This window comes from Xyrauchen texanus, chromosome 36, assembly GCF_025860055.1.
Source record: "Xyrauchen texanus isolate HMW12.3.18 chromosome 36, RBS_HiC_50CHRs, whole genome shotgun sequence".
Classification (NCBI taxonomy): Eukaryota; Metazoa; Chordata; class Actinopteri; order Cypriniformes; family Catostomidae; genus Xyrauchen; species Xyrauchen texanus.
The window spans coordinates 25038844-25052521 of NC_068311.1; the positions used below are offsets into that span (position 1 = coordinate 25038844).

Below are 13678 nucleotides of genomic sequence, written 5' to 3' on the forward strand. Positions count from 1 at the left end.
CATGGTTACTTATATAGAGGAGACCAGGGCTATTTCCTAGGTTTTGGCTACAAATAATAATAGTAATAAAATATAAATAATAACTAAAATATTATATGACCTGATATAGTTGACCCTTGCCCTAATTATCTATCCCAGTGTAGTTTTTATTTATTTATTTTTAGTTTGGAGTATAAAATTCACATCAAAATAATAATAATAATAATAATAATTCAAGAAAGTTTTAAACTAGGTTGTTTGAAACCAACACACAGAACCACTGCTAAAGAAAACAAGCATTTATGCCACTGACTTTTCACTCAAACCGTAATACATACTGAAGTTATTGATGTATACCATGTATGGCAACTTCCCCGTGTGGCAACTAGCTCCAGAATGCTATATTTTATGTTTATTTGAAATATAAGCACATTTAGCGTTTCTGTTATACATTAAATGCCATAAACAAACACTAATGGTGTTAACTTAAGCTCGAGCTTTGATAAATATGGAGAGCACACGCTAGTAGTGAAATGAATTGGAAGCGTGGGCGGAGCAAAGTGACAATGCGGGGGAGTGGCCGTCCGTAGAGTTAGTGGTTAAAAACACGTGTTGCTGCAGAAAGTGTGCGTGGAGTTCACCAAAAACTACGAGGGAGTTGTGCGAGATTTCGATAATCGTCAAATAACGTGTTAGTCAGACAGGACTATGCCATCTTACACGTTTAATTTGGATGATGTCATATGCAAGGTAAATGCAGTGTTAAATGAGTGAATGATGACAGTGTGTTTGTTTTGAGGCTATCTCACGCTGCGTATTATGCTTTATTTACGATAATGAATTCGACCACAAGACTAGAAGCAATTAAATATGCTAAATTATGAATGCATTTGTGGATAAAAGCTGCCTCACAGAATGCATTTTACAGAAAACGCACAATAATGCACGATTAAATTGAGCTACCGAGTCAACCAGATGACTAGCTACTTCTCAAACAGCGGGAACGTGGGCCATTAGGGATCGCCGTGTGTGTGAGTGTGAGAGAGTGAGTGAGTGAGTGATCAACTAGCAAAAAACATAATGCAAGTACGAAATACTTTTTAAGAGTTGTTGTTTAAAGCTTAAATATTTTCAGTTTTGTTTGCTTCTTAAATGTAAACGAGCTGTTGGAGTTAGAAGTAAACAAAAACTTGCGCTGCAAACCGCGTTTCTTTTTAATTCATGTTAATGTAGTCTGAATGTTAACTGGCACAATCTGAGAATGGAACCCCCTTTTTTTTTTTTTTTTAATTCAAACCCAAATCGCGGTATTTCATCTGAGGGCTTTGGCTTATCGCACCAATGCCAATTCACGTGCTGCTTTCCAGTGGTTATAAGTAGTTTTAATGTTTGTCCTCTAGTCTGTAATGTAACATTCTGGTATTTTCCCCGATTTACAGCACCTTTTAAATCTTGATGTCAGAGAGCCAACATCCTCACATGCTGCTGTTGGATATAGAAAGCCTGACAGTCCCTGCACACCTTCCTCCAGTGGTTCAGGACTTTCTCTTGACAGTATGGAGAGTGGATTCATGAACTCAAGCTACTGGGGCACCCAGAAAGCATCATCTCCCTCAAAGTGGTGCAAGATGCCCTTCTGGTCTGGAGCTCTGTCAGCATGGTGGAGGCAAACACTGAAAGTCTGGGCTGGTCGTCTGCAGAACCCAATCAGCCTTCAGCCCTGTCAGATACCATGACTTTTTCTGGCTCTACATCTTCCATTACAGCCACATCATCTCGCTACAAAACCGAGTTATGCCGCACATTTGCCGAAAGAGGGGTGTGCAAATATGGTGGCAAGTGTCAGTTTGCCCATGGGCCCGAAGAGCTCCGAGACCTCAATCGCCACCCCAAATATAAGACAGAACCCTGCCGCACTTTCCACTCCATTGGCTTCTGCCCCTACGGCATCCGCTGCCACTTTGTGCACAACACTGAAGATGATCTCGCACATGCCCGACCCCAGACCTCCAATCCAACGGTCCAGCGACCTCCACTCCTCAAACAGAGCTTCAGCTTCTCTGGGTTTCCTACAACTCCACAGCTTCTAGAAGCCCCTCTTGTTGGTTCCTTGTTCCTTCCTGCACCTTCTGCCTCAACTCCAACGTCGACAGCCATCTCTGACCTTCTCTCCCTTGCCTTCCCAGACATTGATCCCAGCACCCTTCTGGACCAGGCACGGGAACTCCATCCTCCATTTTTGCCCTCACCAGATTCTGGGTACTCTCACTCCGGACTGACTCCCACTTTGTCACCCACCCAGCTCGTTCCCTCCCAGGCTGAGGCCTGTCTGAGGCAGAGCCCCACTGGTGGGGTTTCTCTAGGCCTCAGGAGTCTATCCCACACCTCGCTCTCAGACCATGAGGGTGGCAGTTGCAGCTCATCCAGTAGTTTGAGCGGCTCTGAATGCTCCAGTGGACCGGAAGCCAGTGGGCGCAGACTCCCCATCTTCAGCCAGCTTTCAGTACCTGATGATGGAATCTACAATGAGGGCAGCACCTCAGGCACAGGCTTATTCCTGTAGACTTTTTTTTTTTTTTTTTCTTTGGCTCCACATTTGGACAACTGTATATTGAGGGATAACTACTGTATTATGTGGCCAATACTTGACATTTTAGTTAAGCTCCGAGTGAAACATGCTGTTTGAAAGTACTGAATTTTGAAATTATTCTTTAACTGAGATTTGATTGTGCTTTTAAGTAGACTGATCGCCATGTTTTATTTTTGATGACTTCTGTGGAAAAGATAAGGGGGAGCATAAAACCGTAAAGTTCAGGTATCAAGATGAGTAAAAGTTTTAAGATGCATTTAGCAATCGGCTAATACAAAATATTATTGTACCAAAATGGCCAAAGAGAGGTTCTAACCCAGTCTTAAGGTTTTTCAATTTTTGATACTTTCATTGTAATCTTTCTAAAAGAGACCAAACTTCATGATTTGTATACAATTATTTTATGCACATTTACTGGATGTTGTTAGGATTTATTATGAAATGTTAGCCAGCAATAATCTTGATGTTCCTGCTGCTTTTAAGGTCAGTGTTTGGTTTGTTCCCAGACTTTCCTTAAGTTTGAATATGTCTAAGCAGGCCTCTGGAAGTGCACAGTTGGAGCAACTCACTCCATGTAGAGCCTTCTGACATGATGAATAGTTTTGGTTTGTGTAGCTGTTCATGTTTTTTGTGAGTTTAGGCAAATCAAATTATTACTAAATGTGACAGTGGCTTTTTTTTTTGGGGGGTTGGTTGTTATGGGTCACTTTTTGCATCTCTTTTTCTGACATGCCTCTGTTGGCCTTGTTACATGATGGAGAGCAAGTAACTTAAGTTAGTTTTTTTTTATTTATTTTATTGTATTTATAGAAAACGTGTTTTTGATAACATTTGTATTAAGTTTAATATATTGAGTTTTCATCCTGCTGCCCCTCATTTTGTACTGAAAATAAACCTTGTTAATGAACAATGTTCTTTGTGGTTCTATTTGTCCTAAGTTTATTTCCTATTCTACAATAACCGGAGTTCCAAAATGCATGACATATGCCAGCAAAGAAGTTTAATAAATGACCTTCGATCTGTAAAAGATTGTAAGCTTTCTAACAACTTTTATATGGTACAAGTATGCCATTCTGAGAACTGCCCATATCTAAAGTTCAGTTTTTAGTCTAGGCATAAAAACTTTGAACTTTAATTCTCTTTAAAAATTAAAAATAATCGTTTTGCATCAAGTTAAAACAAGATGTCTTAACACTTCCGTGTAGTCAAAATAAAAAGCTTGATTTCTCTATGTGCATTTAAAATGTGCAAACCTTCAGTTATTGTTACACTACGGCGGGCAGGGCGTTGGCTAGTGTGTTGAAAGGTGGTAATGATTCTAGGGGCTCAAAGGTACAGGTTGCCCTACAACAATTTCGAAACTATTTATTTTAATAGGAAAGTGGCCCAGAGCAATATAGCCAGGGGGGCCAGATTACCTTGCTACGGCCCTGATGGTGGGGGAGGTGTGAGCAGATCACATCTAGTTTGGAAATGAGAAACCCTTTAATTTGTATTACACCCCATTTGTCTACCCCTCCCCATGTTAACCGGTTGCTGAAGATGAATATTTGATTTATTTGCTGAAGATAAGTTGACTTGTATCTTAAAATTCTGTTTGTTTTAAATAGGCTGGAATGATCTGTGGCTCTGCTCTAAAGTTACATATTGGCTTTCTGTTTGGTTTCCCCGGTTTACGTTTATGATGGTCCTGTTGATATAATGAAGAGTTTTAACTAAATCCCACTAAAGCTTTTGACAGTTTAGTAACAAGAAACTGATTCTGTTCACCATTCACTTGTCAGCGAAGACAATGCTTTGGGGAGGCATCCTTTGAGAGAAGCGAACCAGGGAAAGGGTTAAAACTGTCTTACTGTTCTCTTTTGTGTGTGGGGAAGATTCTCCCACATCGCCTAGTGAGTTTTTACAAAGCCAGGCACATTCTCACACAGGGCCCGGATCATATGGAATCACGAGCAGATGGCCACATTCACTGGGACTGTGGGTCAAGCATATGCTCTCCAGGCTCTTGTGTAGAATGGAATCTGTGAGTGGAAAGGAGAAGGGATCTGGGAGTGTGGGACTGAACCTGGTTACTGTAAGACTGCGAAAAAGAGCATTTTAAAGTTTATAAAAATATCCTTAAAACATAAAACTGTCTTAAATTGACATTTTTAAATTCTTTCCTAAAAAAAATTATGATATCATAGATTTGTAACGCTGTTGATTAAACAAAAGACCAAAGTAAAACCACATTAAGGCAAGGGTTAATAAATTATATAAAGTCGATTTTAACCAAAAGTGCCAATAATGTTTGTCTTTGTTGGGTCAAATTGCCACATGTTTTTTATACAATTTATTGTTGGCCAAAATGTTTTTGTTTTTTGCTCAAACATGTTTGCTGTTTGATAAATTGTTTTTATCGATATAATTGTTTTACGTTTACTGAAAAGCCATTAAAGGAATGTTTTGGTTTATTTCAAGTTATGCTCAGTCAACAGCATTTGTGGCATGACGCTTATTACCATAACAAATAAACTGAATTTCCATCATTTATACAAAGAAAAAAAGATAAAATAGAGGTTACATTAAATCACTTGCAGTGGAAAGTGAATGGGGCCTGTCCTTAAATTATAAAATATATATTGTATCAAAACATATTGCCACAAGATGCAAACATTGTGTTAACATGATTATAGTGTGATAAAATCACTTACCTTATCTGTAAATGTATGTGCAACATTGCAAATTCGTTGCCATAACAACGTTACGCCATCAACCCTGTAGTGTGATTTTATCACACTCAAATCATGAAGAATAGTAATTTCATCACACTAAAGCAATATTAACATTTATAATGTTTACATCTTGTGGCTATACTTTTGAAACACTGTGTTTTTTAATGTTTATGGACTGGCCCCTTTCCCGAACCAGAATTTTAGTCTAATTCATGTGAGCTATCCTCGTGAAACTCCATGTACACATGCATGGACATTGTATTTTGGCTTTGCTATACGCAACACATAATTTAATTTAAACTGACTGATCTCGGTTCAGGAGACTCTGGGCTGTCAGTAAAGGCTTAAACTTTCAACACACCAAGACATGTGACAAAACAACATGGTGCCGATCACAGCAGAGTTTATCTTTGGGAGAAATGGCAACAAAACTACATCTGGTAAGAATCCTAATTAAGTTGTGGTGGTGGTGTTAGTGGGCTAAAGCACAGAACTGGTAAATTGAAAGTTTCTAGTTTGATTCCCACTGTCTTTTTTATTTTTTCTCCTCAATGTAGAATGGCCAATTCCCAATGCACTCTAAGTCCTCGTGGTGGTGTAGTGACTCACTTTAGTCCAGGTGGTGGAGGAAAAATCTCAGTTGCCTCCGAGTCTAGACTGTCAATCCACACATCTTTTCACATGGCTTGTTGAGTGCATTGCCGTGGAGACCTAGTGTGTGTGGACATTTCACGCAATTCTCTGCTGCATCCACGCACAACTCACCACACACCCCACTGAGAGTGAGAACCACATTATAGTGACCACAACAAGGTTAACCCAATGTATCTCTACCCATCCTAGCAACCAGGCTAATTGGCTGCTTAGGAAGCCTGACTGGAGTCACTCAGCACGACCTGGATTTTAACTTGCGACTCCAGGTGTGGTAGTCAGCGATTTTACTTGCTTAGCTACCCAGGTACCCTGATCCCAACAGTCTTGAGCAAAGCACTTAACTCCAGATTGTTCTGGGGGGATTGTCCCTGTAATAATTGCACTGCAATTTGCTTAGGATAAAAGCATTTGCAGAAATGTAAATCTTTTTACATTTACAAAGGTTTTTACATTGAAACATGTTTGAGTCAAAGATTAGAATTTCTATTTTCATCCGAAATGCCATGCTCCTAAACACAGTTTACAATAATGTGTACAATAGCACAAGGTTTTCATTAGAAATCCTATATTTACTGTGCATGATCACATTGAGAAAAATAATTGCTTTCAGATGCTTTATATGGAGTTAGGATGAAAATACAGTGACTTTTCAAACTGTTCTGAGACCTGTGCAGACATACATCACACTGGAGGTTAAGTCAATAGGGAGCAAGGGAGCATCCTATAGCTTTCCTATAATGCCAAGTGCATTCAATCCAAACTTCCTATTAAAAGATCAGTTTCAGGCTGCAGATGATGTGTGAATCACTCAACATGTTTGGTAGACATGGTACAATGGTAACCAGTACTTAGATTCAGAATGTAAAATGTTATTTTAACATTGTTGGCTGTGATTGGATGATGCTGGCCATTACTTGTATCAGAATTGATTATGCTAATTTATAACTAAAGGTAAAATGCTTTATCACTGGCTAACACTTGTTTGTTTGACAATGCAAAGTGAGAACATTGAGATTTTGTTTCCAAAGTAAAATCAAGTCAAATAATGTTTTGCATAATTTTTATTTGTGCTTTTCCTAGTACACATTGTTCCAGAGCAGCTTTACAGAGAATCAGCTGTGATGTCTGAAACTTCTCCTAGAAACATAATAAAGAATTTGATAAAAAAAAAGACTTTCTATAGCTTGGTATTATTTAAATTTGACAACTTAGTCCTGCTGTCCACACAGTCACGCTCGGGTCTCAGGAGGTTAGTTGTTTAGTGGAAGATGGCTTTTTAAAATGTTGATAGTATTTCACATATATATATATATATATATATATACAGGGTTGGGGAGTAACAGAATACATGTAATGGGATTAAGTATTTAAAATAAAAATATATGTAACTGTATTCCACTACCGTTACAATTTATATAATTGTAATTAGAATACAGTTAAATTCAAAAAGTATTTTGATTACTGAAGCTTTGCATTTTATTGTCATTTGTTTAATTTAATATTTAGTCCTTTCAGATGGAAAACACATAAAACAAGTGAAATAATCTGCCAGTGCTGAAGAAGTTTTTATCGTTTTATCCGCACTCCCCGTGCTCACTGGAATTAGAGACAGGTGTTAGACATAATTTAGCTCATGTGTAAGTGCCCTTGCCGCTTCTCACTCTCCAGACGGGCACTTGACCGCGCCCCGCTGCCACAATATTGCTGTAAAATGTCATTTGTAACGTATTCCGTTAGATTACTCAAGATAAGTAGCATAATCTAATTAATTTGGATTACTTCTTTAGCACTGGCAGATTTTTTCACTTGTTATGACTATAAACACGTAAAGTAAGAAAATACACTTCACTGTAAAAATACATTCTCTGAAAAAATGCACTTTTATGCACTTGTAAATGTATCTTGTTTTTAGGATTTTTAGATATATTTACAAGAAAAAAATATTTAAATTCTCATTAAGAATAATATTTTTGCTCTAATATAAAAGGTCTTACTAGAGAAAAAAACTAGAATTTTCTTAATAGAATTCATTATAAAATATAATCACGTTTGGTAACACATGCATTTTAAGCCAAGAAATAGCCTTTTAGCTTAGCATAAAGCTAAATGTTCACATTACATTGTACATTACATTGTACACACGGAGACGCGGGTCTGCAGACAGGGAGACCATACGCTGAAAATACATCATAGGGGGTTACCGGAGTAGTCGGCATCTATGGAGCACCTATCCCAGTACAGGTCATATTAGCACCTGTAGTGGGTCTGGCTGTGAATTCCTCCGCCGAATTCGTGAGCCACAGGGCTAGGGAGGAAAGATATCCAGGGTTCATGGGATCGTGAACTCGCATGGGAGAAGCAGTGCACGTCTTCACCTCATGGAAGGGAAAGGCGCTATATGCAAGCGATACACCTGACCAGCTGTTCCGTATTACCAAACTTACCAGTTCGTACCTGACAAAACCGACTCAACCAGGAGATTGTAAAAGGTGTTGCCCAGCCCACTGCTTTTCAGATGTCTGCTAGAGAGGTGCTATTGGCCAGTGCCCACGAGGATGTCACATTCCTTGTAGAGTGTGCTCGTATTCCCAAAGGGGCGGGCACGGCCTGGACCTGATATGCCAAAGCGATGGCATCCATGATCCAGTGGGAAAGCCTCTGTTTGTAGACAGCGTTCCCTTTCCGCTGTCCGCCGAAGCAGACAAAGAGCTGCTCAGAGCGTCTAAAGCTCTACGTGTAATCCAAATAGATGCACAAAGCACGCACCGGATACAGCTGGGCTGGGTCTGCCTCCTCCCAGGGCAGCGCTTGCAGGCTCACCACCTGATCCCTGAAGGGGGTCATGGGAACCTTGGGCCCATAGCCCGGCCGGATTCTCAGGATCACGTGAGAGTCTGCCGGACCGAACTCCAGGCAAGTGTCACTGACAGAGAATGCTTGCAGGTCCCCAACCCTCTTGATGGAGGTGAGCGCAATACGAAGGGCCATCTTCAAGGAGGGGGGCTTCCGCTCGACTGACTCTAGCGGCTCAAACGGGGCTCTCTGAATGCCCAGGAGGATTCAGCCGCAGGGTGCCTCTAAGGAACCTGATGGTCGGGCTTCCCTAGGGATTTAACGTCCACTGCGTTGTGGTGGGCTGCTATGGCGTCCACATATACCTTCATGGTGGAGGGGGATAGCTGCCCCTCCAACCTCTCCTGCAGGAAGGAAAGCACTGACCCAACTGCACATCTCTGGGGGTCTCCGGCTCGGGAAGAACACCACCTCGCAAACACATGCCATTTCAGGGCATAGAGCTGCCTCGTAGAGGGATTGTGCCTCTGGCCTGAGTGATTGTGTATACCACTGCAGGTGGTAGGTCACTTAGGTCTTCCATGTCCCATCCAAGGTCCAGACGTGGAAGTTCCAGAGGTCTGGGTGCGGGTGCCAGATGGTTCCCCGTCCCTGAGATACAAGGTCCTTCCTCTGGGGAATTTGCCAGGGAGGTGCTGTTGTTAGGAGCGTGAGGTCAGAGAGCCAAGTCTGGGTGGGCCATTATGGGGCTACGAGGATGACTTGTTCCTCATCCTCCCTGACCTTGCACAGGGTCTGTGCAAGTAGGCTCACTGGGGGGAACGTGTATCTGCGCAATCTCCAGGGCCAGCTGTGTGCCAGCGCATCTGTTCTGAGGGGGACAGTGAGAGGCCCGGCAAGCATGGCGGTCAGCTCTGCGTCGTTCTCATACTGTTGGGGCAGACACAAAGTTGGCAGTCCTCGGCATCCTATATCACCAGTGTGCTCTCCGATGCAGCGAAAACTTCACCGGAAGAAGGAAAGCCACAACCGCAACGTTGCCATGGTCATGTTCTTACAATGAGAACACAAATCATTCACATGTGATTGTGGCCCAGACACGTGAGGCAGCGCCTATGGCTATCAGAGGTGGAGAGAAAACGAACACATCCAGGAATCACACAAAGGCATCTTTAAAAAGACGAGGTCAGGCATTCATGTCAAGGTGCTGCTCTAACAGAGGAAAATATACTCTTTGCAGATACTCTTTTAGTAGTGCTGTTGAAGTGTCCAAGGGCGTAATCTGCACTAATCGTGCAGAAGGAGAGAAAGCTGCTGGAATGTGCCATATACAGGTGAAACTCGAAAAATTTGAATATCGTGCAAAAGTTCATTAATTTCAGTAATTCAACTTAAAAGGTGAAACTAATATATTATATAGACTCATTACAAGCAAAGTAAGATATTTCAAGCCTTTATTTTATATAATTTTTATGATTATGGCTTACAGCTTATGAAAACCCCAAATTCAGAATCTCAGAAAATTAAAATATTACATGAAATCAATAAAAAAAAAGGATTTTAAATACAGAAATGTCGGCCCTCTGAAAAGTATAATCATGCATATGTACTCAGTACTTGGTTTGGGCCCCTTTTGCATTAATTACTGCCTCAATGCGGCGTGGCATGGATGCTATCAGCCTGTGGCACTGCTGAGGTGTTATGGAAGACCAAGATGCTTCAATAGCGGTCTTCAGCTCTTCTGCATTGTTTAGTCTCATGTCTCTCATCTTTCTCTTGGCAATGCCCCATAGATTCTCTATGGGGTTCAGGTCAGGCGAGTTTGCTGGCCAATCAAGCACAGTAATACCATGGTCATTGAACCAGGTTTTGGTACTTTTGGCAGTGTGGGCAGGTGCCAGGTCATGCTGGAAAATGAAGTCAGCATCTCCATAAAGCTTGTCTGCTGAAGGAAGCATGAAGTGCTCTAAAATGTCCCGGTAGACGGCTGCGTTGACTCTGGACTTAATAAAGCACAGTGGACCAACACCAGCCGATGACATGGCTCCCCAAACCAACACAGACTGTGGAAACTTCACACTGGAGTTCAAGCATCTTGGATTGTGTGCCTCTCCATTCTTCCTCCAGACTCTGGGACCTTGGTTTCCAAATGAGATGCAAAATTTGCTCTCATCAGAAAAGAGGACTTTGGACCACTGAGCAACAGACCAGTTCTTTTTTTCTTTAGCCCAGGTAAGACGTTTGACATTTGAAGCCCATGTCCAGGACCCGTCTGTGTGTGGTGGCTCTTGATGCAGTAACTCCAGCCTCAGTCCACTCCTTGTGAAGCTCCCCCACACATTTGAATTGCCTTTTCCTGACAATCCTCTTCAGGCTACGGTCATCCCTGCTGCTTGTGCACCTTTTTCTTCCACACTTTTCCCTTCCACTTAACTTTCTATTAATGTGCTTTGATACAGCACTTTGAGAACATCCAACTTCTTTTGCAATTACCTTTTGAGGCTTTCCCTCCTTGTGGAGGGTGTCAATGATGGTTTTCTGCACAACTGTCAGGTCAGCAGTCTTCCCCATGATTGTGAATTCAACTGAACCAGACTGAGAGACCATTTAAAGGCTCAGGAACCCTTTGCAGGTGTTTAGCTGATTAGAGTGTGACACTTTGAGCCTACAATACTGAACCTTTTCACAATATTCAAATTTTCTGAGATTCTGAATTTGGGGTTTTCATAAGCTGTAAGCCATAATCATAAAAATTATATCAAATAAAGGCTTGAAATATCTTACTTTGCTTGTAATGAGTCTATATAATATATTAGTTTCACCTTTTAAGTTGAATTACTGAAATTAATGAACTTTTGCACGATATTCAAATTTTTCGAGTTTCACCTGTATTCAATAGCATACGCTTCTTTCAGAGGTGAATGGAACAGCAGTGGGATTCAGCTTGCTGATACACAACCGCTCGGCTATATATATAATCATATTTTTTCAAATCAGTCTCTCATTGTTTTGTGACAATATGCCCCCTAAATATGTGTCTTTTTTTCTATAACGGTGTAAATATTCAGCAGTTGCTTGTAATTAAGAAGACTTCTAGTTATGTGTCTCTATAATGTAGTCCACCTTTTGAAATATTTATTTGAGTAAAATCATGTCAACTAGCCTCAGTTTCTCCATTGTGAACCAAAGCCCCATACATATATAATTCCTCATCACATGTACAGCACAGCAAAGTAACCACCAGATGTCAGTAGAGTGAAGCAAAGTACACCCTATAGATCACATGCAATGCAGCATTTTTATTCATTATGAAAGTGCTATCATGATCAGTAAGCTTTTAACATAGTACACTGTCATATACTGTAGTCATTTATAGTTTATCATATGTCTACAGCTGAAACAGAATTGCCTGATTTTCCTCACAGATGATCATTAGTGGCCTGCCAATTCAATTAAACAGGCAGTCATTGTGTCAGGTATTTGTTAACATTAAATATTTTTTTTAATTAGGTTTGTATATGTACATTTTGTCATCTGATATCACTTATATTTATACTTATACTTATATTTGAACTAGTGTGAAGTTGCAGTGTGGGAACATATTAAACATGTCCCACTCAATGTCTATGGTGGTTACATCCCTGGGATTCCCCTTTGTGAGATAACCGGATAGTGCCTTTTTATACCAGTGGGTGATGTCTACAGATTTAGAGGTCAAGTTGCCTTTCACTTAATTTTACCAGACTATCTACTCTGCTGTAAGTTAATTCTGCATCATTGTTGTTTAGATTTAAATAAATAAATAAGTATTTCCCCTTTTAATTTGTTTAATATGTTCCCCTGACCTAAGCAAAGCCCAAATATATTATTATAAAGTTTACCCTCTGTTTTACCCAAAAGTAGGTGTAGACTTTTCAGACATTACTTGAGCTACAGTATAAGGTATTTCTGGCTCCTGTGGTAAAGCATGACTACCTTGATAGTTAATGTATATGTAGGATGACTTGAACCCAAATCTAAGGTTCTACAAATTTGGATAAATGTTGATATGATATGATAATGATAAAATGCTATAAATGTGGGAGCTCGTGGCGTTATGGCAAGGAAAGTAAAGAAAAGAAGAAAAAAACAACAGCATCTCAGGCTTGCATTGATGTCACAATTGGCCAGTTTCACTTCTCTTTTCCTGCTTGCTTCATTTCCTCCTATATGCACTACCAGCGTCTCAAAAGAGGAAGTGTACCATTTTAACTGAGACAGTTCTGAGCAAGCACACACAATAAACCATTTCACATAACTTTTCATATTAAATGTCATGTTTTTGTTCCCAAGAAAGGGCCTGTTTGGTTCTTATTTAAACCTTTGAATGCAGACACTGCTATATCATTAGCTAAGTTTTTGGGTCGTTAAGCGGCAAACTTATTGATGTTCTCGTGTTATAATTCTTTTCAACAATCTTGGTTGAGGCATAGAAAATTAGATCCTTAACTGTAGATAAAAGGCCAAGAAAGTGAGAAAATGTGATTGCATTATTTCCAATCAAATTTAGAACAGATCATTCACATAATATATATATTCTTTCCTAGAAAAAGTTTGGACGTCCTGCCATTTTTTTAAGGGTGTTGTTTTTAAAAACAAGTGTGGACATGCATTTTTCACTTTCTGTTTTCATTATTCAAACTCAGTTATTTCAGGAGTCGATGTTAGAGAGCCAGGGGAAATACATTTTTCATCATGCTACTCTAAATTAAAACTATTTTAGAATATGTTCAAGGATTTTCAAAACACGTAAAGTAGAAAAAACCTCACAACGGAAACAAGGCCGATTTGGTAACTCTACTGAATGAACTGGATTGGGTATTTTTTGTGTGGATGTTTTCCAATAATTCTCCCCTAGGGCATTTTGACCATTTTGACCAAATCTTAGCATGTGAAAGTAAAGAAA

General features: G+C 40.1%; 1 pseudogene; it reads left to right on the top strand.

The window, feature by feature from the left end:
- The first annotated feature begins 590 nt into the window (after positions 1 to 590).
- On the top strand, positions 591 to 3236 carry LOC127630193 (mRNA decay activator protein ZFP36L1-like; annotated as a pseudogene).
- The last annotated feature ends 10442 nt before the right edge of the window (positions 3237 to 13678 follow it).